This window comes from Myotis lucifugus, unplaced genomic scaffold, assembly GCF_000147115.1.
Source record: "Myotis lucifugus unplaced genomic scaffold, Myoluc2.0 scaffold_26, whole genome shotgun sequence".
NCBI lineage: Eukaryota > Metazoa > Chordata > Mammalia > Chiroptera > Vespertilionidae > Myotis > Myotis lucifugus.
Genome location: NW_005871074.1, coordinates 3,149,353 through 3,161,603, shown reverse-complemented (window position 1 = coordinate 3,161,603; position 12,251 = coordinate 3,149,353).

Here is a 12,251-nt window from a genome sequence, read left to right as displayed (position 1 = left end):
GAGGATGATGCCCTTTCTGCAATGACAAAGAAAAATGAAATTGGTTTGAGGTTAAAAAAAAAAAAGGAAAACTAAACAGTCATTAGACCGTTATCAGGTTGCTATAAAAGGTGATGTTTTTTTCCTTCCCTAGTGATGAAAAAATTCTTAGCAATTCATAGAAATGGCCAGTTCAGTTATTGATGGAATGGTTACCAAGTTCTAGGGAAATCTTGAAGACAGAGAGGAGAACAAATGATCCCTATGGTTTCTACCAGCCCAGATCTAGTTTAGAAAACCAGGTAGTGAACTTAACTTTATAGCGCTCTAGAAAAATGGATACACAGTGGACAACTTGGGTTTAATCATCAGGTTACATAGTTCGTGAGCAATCGGATTTCCTTTCTTTTGCCCTATATGACCCTAAACGTTTTTTCTTCTGAGCCCAGGGTCACAACTTGGAGTAAATAATGGTGTCTGTCTGTATAGGGAAGGATTCAGAGGTCATATCATTGGGAAGAAAGATCTTAATTGATTAGTTATATCAGGAGGGAAGGGAAATGGCAATGTGTGAGGTGCCCATCATCCAAATTCTAGACCAGAGGTTGGCAAACTTAATCTGTAAAAGGCCATATAGTAAATATTCTAGACTTTCAAGGGCATACAGTCACTGTTGCAACCACTTAGCACTGTCATGATAGTGCAAAAGTGTCCATAGACAATATGAGAATGAAAACGTTGATAATGACTGAGTTTCAATAAAACTTCGCTTACAAAAACAGGCAGCAGGCCCGGTTCAGCCCATGGCAGTCATTTGCTGACCTCTGGTCTGTAGACGATTAACCAAGAACTCCCCGAGTCAGAGTTGCTAGCCCTCTGCTGATGCCATCACATCCTCTCCAGACTCTCTCATATTTGTGTAGGCGCTTCACACACTATAGAATCTATCATGCTTTCACCAAGACTGTTGGACAATGTACTTTCCCAAGGGTAAAGGCTGCAAAAGGAACAAAGTTGTGTTAGAGTACAAGCTGATGCTTTGTCAAGGGAAGTATTTAGGTAGCACGGCTCGAATGCATGTGTACAATCTGGCTACATTGGAAGCTAACTTCTGGAAGAATTGTCAGAGCATAAAATTAGGTCTAGCCGAGGAGGAATGCAAGCCCCAAGGTCTGACTAAACTGAGACAACAGGATGAAGGAAATTAACAGTGTGATAACTGATAAGCTTCAAAAATACAATGTTTTTCATAGCAATCAGTGCCTCTTGAGAATAAGAGTTTATGTGGTTTATTAAACCTTTATTGCTTGGATAGATTAGAAACTCATCCTGCACAATCGGAATGAAATGGCTCCAATTGTAACAATACCTTCTATGATGCCTCCCAAATCCTGCCAAGTCACTCCTGCCCAGGCTTGACTCGGAACAGACTACCATTGTCAGCATGCTTCCCAGAAAGGAAACTTCAATCCACTCCTAGTCAGAGGGAAATTCTAGTTTCCTGCCAAGACAGTCGTACATTCTGGCCCAAGTGTAAGCCAAACCAATAAGTTCCTATGTTACAAGATTTGAGCAATGCAGGCTCACCTGTTGAAAAACTTCTTCCTCTAAAAATTACTAAGTTGCATGAGATTTCCAAAACTATAAAGCACCTTATCTCAAGTATGCAAAACAAAGGCACAGAGTACAAAGGAAAATAGGAAAAGGTGTTTTAGGATTTTTTTTCCAGTTATAGCAGAGAAAGAGTGGGAATAAAAATAAGGCTCTGAATTAGGCACATCAATTACAAGAAAGAAGCCAAGATTCTTTTTGAAAGGGGGGAGACATCCAGTTTCATGAAAAATCTGAAACCCAAGGTCTGCGGTGTTACTATTTTTTATGGAACCATCTTTCCAATCTCAATCATTCAGAGTTATTGAAATAGTAATCGCTTTTGAAAAGAAGGATCTAGTTGGAACTACTATAGAGAACGGTATATAGCATTGAATACCATGGAAGGATGGCAGAGTATAATTTTTTACATTATGGCTCAGGTGTGCATAAAAAGTAATAATGCCCTTTATCTACAGTTGGGGACAAATGCAACTGGAAAAGGCAACTGAAACCCTTATTTTTGCTGCTGATAGAAAAAAATATAAAGTTATTCCTAAAGGTCTTTAGTCCATTTCAAATTAATTTAGTAGTCAGATTTCTTTTCAGGCCTGTTTGTTTCTTTTCTCCAAAAATCTCCCCTGATCTTCCTTTCATGCCAGGTTGGCATCAGGGGCACAGAGAAGCCTCGCAGCCTCTCAGCATCCTTGGTACAGTGTGGTCTTTCACTCTGGCATCCTGCTGATGTCTGCTTCACCTCTAATCTCTGGGTTTGGGTGTCTGTCTTTATTTCATCCCCTATGAAAGTAAACATGGCTATCGTTACTTGAGGTTTATACTATCTACTAGAGGCCCAGTGCATGAAATTCGTGCACTGGAGAGGTTGTCCCTCAGCCCAGCCTGCACCCTCTCCAATCTGAGACCCCTCAGGGGATGTCCAACTGCCGATTTAGGATCAATCCCTGCAGTCGGACATCCTTCTCAGAATCCGGGACTGCTGGCTCCTAACTACTTGCCTGCCTGCCTGATTGCCCCTAACCGCTTCTGCCTGGCAGCCTGGTCACCCCCTAACCGCTCCCATGCTGGCCTGATTGACACCTAACTGCTCTCCTGCCAGCCTGATCGCCCCCAACTGTCCTCCCCTGCAGGCCTGGTCACCCCCAACTGCCCTCCTCTGCAGGCCTGGTTACCCCCAACTGCGCTCCCCTGCAGGCCATATTGTGACAACGTGGGGGTGGCCATCTTGTGACAGTGTGGTGGTGGCCATCTTGTGGTGGCCATCTTGTGATGACGTGGGGACGGCCATTTTGTGATGATGTGGAGGCAGCCATCTTGTGATGATGTGAGGGTGTGAGGGTCAATTTGCATATTATCTCTTTATTATATAGGATATGGTTAGAGACAACTTTCTCTGCCCACCTGCTGATAGGAGCCCACCTTGGTTCTTGTTGGGATAGAGCCTCTGAGTCCTAACCAAGTCCTCTCTCTAGCCCCTGATGTAGGCCCTCGACTCACTGCCTCAACATGGGGGTGTGGTCTCCAGGCCTCGCCATTACACAGCAAATTGCCATTTCTGTCCTGTTGCAACTGCACCGTGTTGGCCCAGAGTCATCTTGAAAGGTGGTCCCCTCCCAAGAAACCAAATGGGAAGTGGAACATTTCCTGTATTTTACCTCCTCCGACCTCTTTGGAGCTTCTGTATTCTCAAAGGTCTCCTTAATTCAGATCTTAGAGCAAAGGCCTTAGGGTTGGGGAGGTCAGATCCTTGAAAGACCCTGGCACAGTCCTACTCCTCACGCTCACTCTGAAACCTCTCTTCTTCCTACTTATGGGATTTCCACTTTTCTCACTTGTCTGGTAGTGGCTGTCCTGTGTCTGCCTTCTGCACATCACAACAGACTGTTGTTCTCATTGTTCCTACCCTCCCATACCCTTTAGCAGGGGGGGGGAACCTTTTTTCTGCCAAGGGCCTTTTGGATATTTATGACATCATTCGTGGGCCATACAAAATTATCAGTTTAAAAAGTAGCCTGCTTACAATGCCTTGTCAGGACCAACCCAAATGGCTTTGCAGGCCTTATACGGCCCGTGGGCCTGATGTTCCCCACCCCTGCCCTATAGGCTTAGGTGACTGACTATCCTGCTTCACCTGGGACTGTCCTGATTTTAGAACTGCAAGTCCTATGTCCTTGGAAACCCCTTGGTCCTAGGCAAACTGGGATGGTTGGTCACCCTACCTGTGATAAATTAGCCTCATGGCCAAGCTTTAGTAGCCAAAGAGCTTTAGGGGAAGGAAAACTGATTACTCAGAAAGGAACCACATGTGCAGAACTGAAAAATATTTTTCTTCACTATAGAAATAATAGCAGAAAGTTTGTTTCTATTACACCTAGCAACTAATTTGTTGAAAAGGAGCTGAAGTCACTGCAGAATTAAAATCTGGCTGGAAGCTGATTTGTTGAAAGGAACATGGCTGCCACATTTGTGAAAACTTTTCCTCTCACTGTAGATGTTTTTGATCCAGAATGCTGAGCAGGTTCAGAGTTTTGAGCCCCTTGAATCATTTAAGAGAATATTTTACTGCAAAATAAACTGAGTCCTGAAATAAGTCTTAAATATAAACAAAATGGATATTTTCACTGTGTTAAAGCACTGTTTGTTCATTTTATAATAATGTTTGAAATTGAATTAAAGACGAGGATAGAAATGAAAACTATCAGTTAGTTACTAAAACCACACTTGATTTGGGGCAAAGAAAGTCCAAGGGAGCCCCGGCAGCATATCTGGGTGTGGCCATTAGGGATCTTCATGTTGACAGGGGGTAGGCAGCCTGAGATGGGCTGGCCTGTGAGTGTCCTAGAGGGACCTAGAGGCAGAAAACATGGACCAGCATCTCAGGCCTGGCAGTGTCTTAAAGGCATATCCCAAACCCAGCAATGATTCAGGAAACAGCAATGAGTCAGAATTTCTAAGAGATGGTAGCTGCATTCCAGGTGGGTGTGGATGAAGCCCAGGTGAGAGGACGAGGATCCTGGGTGAAGGATGTCTGAGCCAGGTGGACAGCTGTTCAACATGGGGAGGGCAGGCAGTAGAATAACAGGGCATGGTTTATAGCAGGAAATAGCCAGTAAAAGCAAGAAGAAATTAATACCCTAATACAAGTTTTTTTTTCATGGAATGGGCATAATGGAGCAGAAACGTGATAACCTGAGAGCACTTAGGAGCCCAGTGACATTCACTGGGGCTGCTGACATAGGATATGATCAGATGCTATAAAGACTTAGGATATAGCCCAGCCGTGGGCAAACTACGGCCCGCGGGCCGGATCCGGCCCGTTTGAAATGAATAAAACTAAAAAAAAAAAAAAAGACCGTACCCTTTTATGTAATGATGTTTACTTTGAATTTATATTAGTTCACACAAACACTCCATCCATGCTTTTGTTCCGGCCCTCCGGTCCAGTTTAAGAACCCATTGTGGCCCTCTTGTCAAAAAGTTTGCCCACCCCTGACTTAGGGTATAGCCCTAGCCTGTTTGGCTCTTTGGATAAAGTGTCAATCTGCGGACTGAAGGGTCCTGGGTTCAATTCCGGTTAGGGGCACATGCCCGGGTTGCGGGCTCAATCCCCAGTTGGGGGCATGCAGGAGGCAGCCGATCAATGATTCTCATCATTGATGTTTCTATCTATCTCTCCCTCTCCCTTCCTTTCTGAAATCAATAAAAAAAATTTATTTAAAAGACTTAGGGTACAAAGTGGGTAGACTTATGCTATAGATTCACAGAATATGAGGCCACCATGTTCAAGTTCAGTTGGTCTGGACCCGGAGACTGGATGAGCCTTCAGTTGGGGAGAACTTGGAGGAGCAGGAAAAGTAAAGACAAGTACATAGGATTAGGAGCATACGGGGCCCAAGTGCTATTTTACTAAATTACCTTCGAGGCTGCTTACATCCACCAGAAATATGTCACCAGAGTATTTGACTGAAGTATGAAATTAAGAGCTGGAAGGAATCCATTTGTTTACATATTCAGGTTTTTTAAATTATTTTTATTGAATTTTTTTTTTAGAGAGAGAGAGAGGAAGGGAGAGAAGAGAGAAAGAGAAACCTAGATGTGAGAGTAGAACATTGATGGGCTGCCTCCTGCACACCTCCTACCAGGAATCTAGCCCAAAAACCAGGCAAGTGTCCTGACCAACAATCAACAATCAAACCAACAATCCTTTGGTGCATGGGATGATGCTCAACCAGCTGAGCCATCCAGCCAGGGCTACATGTTCATTTTGAATAAATAAATATTTGTTGGTTCTCTATTACTTGCCTATGTTGGGTGCTGGGGATACAATGGTGAAAAAATCACAGCAAGTTGAGGGAAGACTTGGATTCTTGAGAGAAGAGTCAGACAGATACACAGCTACTCGTGGAGCTGTGCTAAGAGCATCGGAGGGGCTGTAGAGACCCATCGGAGGGGGCACCCAATTACTTGGAGGGTCACCCAATTAATCTAGGCTGGGTATGTGTGTGTGTAAAGGGCTTTCAGCTAGTATAACCTCATTTTACAGCGGAAGAGCAGAAAGATTAAGTAAATTATTTTATGTCACCTAAAACTTCAAGGCATAACATCTTCTGCAGCAAGAACAGCGTCCTCTAGGACAGCGGTCGCCAACCGGTGGTCCACGGACCACTAGTGGTCTGTGAGGTCCGAAAGCCTGGCGACCACTGCTCTAGGAGATCCTAGACACCTGTTAGGTAAGGCCTGGCAAAGCTCTCGATGGGACCAGTGGCCCCAGCTCCTCCCTCCACCAGGGCGGGGCAGCACATATTCTCATCTCTCGAGGCCTGTAGGTGATATGAGCACAGGCATGCAACTCCCAAGAGTGGCTGGCACGTGAGCTCAGTTCATTTCTCCATTTGAAAGGCCACTGTCTTGCTTGTCCTGTGTAAGACGATGGGGTTACAGCGTGGAAGGGAACCCCTCCTGGAGCACAACCCACGACATGGCCTGGCCTCCATGTACCCTCCATGGGATGCTGACAACTTGGAGGGTGGCGTGCCTCGTCTTGTCTTACACACCTCCTGCTTGTAAGTTTCCCTAGTAAACTTATCTTCACGTCTGCACTGCATAATGTTGTGCTGTTTGCCTTCATCTATCCTGTCACACTTCCCTGCATCTGCTATGCATTCAACACAGATGCAAATGTTCAGGACAAAACCTTGAATGGGTGTAGAAACAATCCAGCACGAATCTAGAATTCAATAAGGACAGCTCAGTGTCCTATGCAGATTGAAAAGCAGAGGATTGTGGCCCTACTTCATATGGTAACCTCCATCGGGAAATGAAATAACTTACAGAGTAGGTGCTAAGTGTTCTGGTCACCTTAGGTGAGAAGACAAAGTTAGAGAGGTAACACACTCTATTTAGTGGAACTCCCATGCAGTGCTGGGAATAGGAGACCTATGATTACATTTCAGTTCTGCCACTCTGACTTTGAGTAAGTCACTTTTCCCTTTTGTTGTTAACCCTCACCCCAGGATATTTTTCCATTGATTTTTAGAGAGTAGAAGGGGGAGAGAGAGGGAGAGAGAGAGAGAGAGAGAGAGAGAGAGAGAGAGACACATTGGTTGCCTCCTGGTTGCCCCCTAACCAGGGTCGGGGATTGAACCTGCAACACAGGTACAGGCCCTTGACTGGGAATCATACCAAAGACCATTTGGTGTGCAGGCTCTAACTGCTGAGCCACACCGGCCATGGCTCACTTTTCCTTTTAACATCATTAAACATTGGCTATTATTAAGAATATTTTAAGGTTATTGTGATAGTTAAATAAAAAAAAAGTAACATAGTAGCATAACAGAGCTTAGAACAGAACAGATGCTTCATAAATGTTCACCGAATTCAGTAATGCTAAAACATACGCATTAATAGTAAAGAAATCCAAGAACACTCAAAACAGCATATCATCAAGTGTTAAATTGTGTGGAACACAATGGAGGAAGTCCTGGAGGCTTATTCACAAGTGAGCTTGATGAAAAATTAGCTGTCACATTCGCGTAATGAATTTCACATGGACTCAGTCACAGGATGCAGCCATTTGGATGCTGAACCAATAATTTTAGTTTTACATCAGATAAAAAGTATTTACATTTTTGTCTGTTTTTACAAGCAATATAGACACACGGTAGAAAATATGAACAGTCCAGAAACTTTTAAAATCAAATCAACTGCAAAACTCATTTCTAGAGATAACCATTATTAAAAAAGTGTACATATTCTCGATGTATCCTGCCTTTTTATACCCTGCTTGTTTTGTTTTTTTAAATATATTTTTATTGATTTCAGAGAGGAAGGAAGAAGGAGAGAGATAGAAATATCAATGATGACGGAGAATAATTAATCAGCTGCTCCTGCATGCCCCCTACTGGGGATCAAGCCTGCAACCCAAGCATGTGCCCTGACCAGGAATTGAACCATGACCTCCTGGTTCATAGGTTGATGCTCAACCACTGAGCCACACTGGTTGGGCACACCCTGCTTGTTTTTAACTTACATTGTATGGTGAGAAATTTCTCATTTCTTTTTAAATTTCTGGAAAACTGTATTTTTAATGGATGCAGAGTATAATATATTTATGGATGTATTACATCATATTAATTCTTTTGTTTTATGAGAAATGTCTCTTTTCTTTTCTCTTCCTATTTGCAATGAACATCTCAAGAGATTCAGCGTTTGCCAGTATTTGAGAACATTTCCTTAGAATAGAGTCCTAGAGGTGGAATTGAATTATCAGGTCAAAGTGTAGGAGCATTTTAAGGTTCTTGATATGAATTTCCTAATTGCTTTCCAGAAAAGTTGTACAGAGTATGTCTATCAGCCACAGTTTATGAACAAGTCACTGTGGCTATTGAGTTTAAGGAATTTGATTTTAAATTTTATTTCATAACTTTACATTTAAATAGCGTGTGTAACTAGTGGCTACAATTTGGGACAAAGCAGGTCTAGAGTGGCTTTCTCTGACTAGGAAGGGAGCCATGGAGGCTACAGGGCCAACTGGAACACCATCAGCTTCCTAGACCAGTGGTCGGCAAACTGCGGCCCCTTGAGTGTGGCTCTTCCACAAAATACCACGTGCGGGCCCACACGTACAGTGCAATTGAAACTTCGTGGCCACACTCAGGGGGCCAAAGAGCCGCATGTGGCTCGCAAGCCGCAGTTTGCCGACCACTGTCCTAGACTATGGAAAAATTCCTCCCATAGGTGGCAATAGATTGATGGTCAGCCTCAGCATTTGATTTGGGAAAGTTTTACTATTTTTGTGTGTTTTTATAGGTATTTTGGTGGACACTTGGGAATTACTGCATGAAAGAATGTTAAGAACCATTTTAGAGCATAAATCTACCATATCGTTCTCCCTCCCTCCCTCCCTTCCTCCTTCCCTTTCTTCCTTTCTCCTTTCCCTCCCTCCTTCCTTCCTCCCAACTATAAGTTTGTGAACAATGGTAAGAATTTTAAGGACCAAGTTTTATTCCACTTCCTTCCACTTTGGGCCCTTATGCATAGAAAAGTAAGTGCTGAGTTTTTTTATGGCAGGTAGGTAGATTAGCACATAATGAAGAAATGCTATCTTTCAAATTCCAAGCTTAGCTCCTTAGCCATTTTACAACATTATCTTCCTTGAGGACATTTTGAAAGCAAAGAAAATGAATTTCTATATATTCCATGACGGGAATGTGTTTTTAGGGAAGAGCACTTATAACAAATTCACCCACTAATTGGTTAATTGATTACATAATCCATAGACATGGTGAGCTCAGTTTCCTGCAGATCTCTGTGCTAGTTACTGTGGAGGAGAAAGGGGAGAAAGTGACAGATGCAGAGTCTGAAGGATACTTCTTTTTCTGATTTTTTTAAATTAAAAAAATGGTCCACAAAAGATAAAAATTAACACTAGGCTATATATTAAGCATATTGACTTTATGGTAAAGAATGTGGTTATTTGGAATTGGGACTGCCTAGAACTGTGATGGCAAACCTTTTGAGCTCGGCGTGTCAGCATTTTGAAAAACCCTAACTTAACTCTGGCACCGTGTCACATATAGAAATTTTCTGATATTTGCAACCATAGTAAAACAAAGATGTATATTTTTGATATTTATTTTATATATTTAAATGCCATTTAACAAAGAAAAATCAACCAAAAACATGAGTTCGCGTGTCACCTCTGACACGCGTGTCATAGGTTCGCCATCACCGGCCTAGAAAATCTGGGCCTTGGATGGCTTTTATATGCATTGAAACATCTCTTGCTTGAGAAAAGTTGATGTTCTGAGGAAAGAAAATTTGCACAAAAATGTAGCCCTCCCAAGAAGCAATGTTGAATTCTAGGGGATTAAAGTAATTTAATTTTTAATTAAAAATTGATAGTTTTATGCCAGTTTTGAGAACTGCTCACAAACACAAAAAACTTCTTTAGTACCATACCTTTTCTTTATAATTATATCTCACCTTCAGCTTCAATGTTTCAATAAGATCCAGGGTAAGTCAGATTGGGTGACACACTGAATTCTTCCATTCCACACATAGGTATTGTATGTACTACCTGCCAGGTACTGGGCTAGGTGCTGGTCCAGGGAGGAGAGGCCCTTGAACCAAAGAAAGACTGAGAATGGATTTACACTTGACATGAGTGGTTTCTGCTGCGGAGCGAGAACAAAGTGTGAGAATCTTGAGAGATACTTGTCATCACAACAGGGCTAATGTGTTACTGAGTGCAGTAGGAAAGCTTTGGTATCATGTTTAAGTCCTCAACAGACCTTTTTTTCCTTCTGCTTTTGCCTTGGTGAGCCTTAGCATCAAATTGAAGCAATTTTAGGTGTAAAGGACGGAGTGAATGAAAGGGACGGAGGCTGGTAAAGGTTGCTGTGAGCCACATTGAGAACTGCTGCCCTAGAGGGTAAGTATAGTTTTTTGTACACTGGTCCTTAGCTTTTGTGTTTGCATCACACTTTCAATTATTGGAGGCTGCGTGACAAAGGTAAAGCGATTGAAAAGCAAACACTGCTTCTGTTGTTGTTTTCTCAAAAGCACATCATTGAAAAGTTAAGAGATATTAAATAGCTAAATAGATTTCCTTGAGAATTTTATGCTTCAATCTTCCCTAAACTCTACTGTGTAATTTTTAAGTCAATATTATGTCAAGTGTTTCATGACTAGGGAATATGGTATAATAAACCTAAGAGAAAGATTGTTTCCCAGTGAGAGAAACAGAACTGGCCTCAACTACATGCATGAATTTCAGATGCCTGCAGTTTATGCTTTGGAGGATTAGAAGAAAAGAGCTGCAAAATTACAGAAATGGGAAGCAGAGAAGTGTTACTAGAAAAAGTAAATGATTAGAGCATGTAGGAAAATAATCAAAGTTCATTGAAGGGAAAAAAATTCTAAATTCAAAGAGGTCTTAAAACCTAAGAATGAACTATAAAAATATGGATGGGCAGCTAAGACTTGGAGGGAAAGGAAGATTAATAGAGGATCATTAATTAGCTCATGCTGGTTAAATTCACAATGGTGGCAAGGCAGGATTTAAAATAACACATTATGAGAAAATGTCAGCACAACAGTGTATTCATTAGAGAAAAATATCAAATATGTGGAGAATGTTAACATTCTATTTAAAAGAATGCTTATTTTAATGAATGTGATTGTGTCTAGACTACAGAAATGGTCTCCTTTTTTTGTCTTTTAAAAATATAAGATCCTTGAAGTGACATCCAGTCTATTAAAACAGTCAATTAAATTTATTTTTAGAACTTCCCAAACCATGGAGTATGACATTCATTCAAAGTTACCTCTACCAGCACTGTGAAAATAGGAGATATTTTTGGAGAAATCTCATTTCATAATAATATTTTATGGGAGAATGCTGTAGCCTATTTGTATACTTTGCTCCATAGTACAATGTAGTTTTGTAATACTGTTTTCCAGTATAGCCATATAAAAGATTCCTACTTTTCCTATCCAAAGGAACTGCCCAAACCCACAGTGATTCCCATATCTTAAGTTTTTCTCATCCCATTAGAGGTAATGACACACAATAAAATCATTAAAGAGAATGATGTAGAATGAAGTAATCGACTCTTAGGTGAAAAATTAAGTTATATATATGCTCACTAATTAGATATATGTGTTGGCAAAAGTAGGTTTACAGTTGTGAGTACACAAAACTGAGTTAATAAGGCTATTGTAATAATCATAACCTGCACCTCTTTTTCCATACAAACAACTGAAAACCTGTTTTTGCCCACCCCTGTACATCTATAAGAGACTAACACATAGAATAAAATATATACACTACGCACTCAAAATGTTAACAGTGTGCTGTTTTCTGAGAGTTGGCAAAGATGGTGGTGGGGTTTATGATTACAGAGAACTTTCACTTTTTATGCTCTTTTATTTTTGTGATATTTGATTTTTTTCCTAAAAGTATGTATTCCTTCAAAAATTTAAAAATAAAAGTAACATTGCATTTTATTTATAGTAGAAAGTTTCAAAGGTAGATGTTAGAGAGAAGAAAAAGTCTTAATAAAGTTGGAAAGAGAAGTCATAAAAATAACTACGATTTAAGGTAGTAGAAGCAGAAATGTATTAATATTATAGCAACATACTTCGGCATCAGAAACTATTTC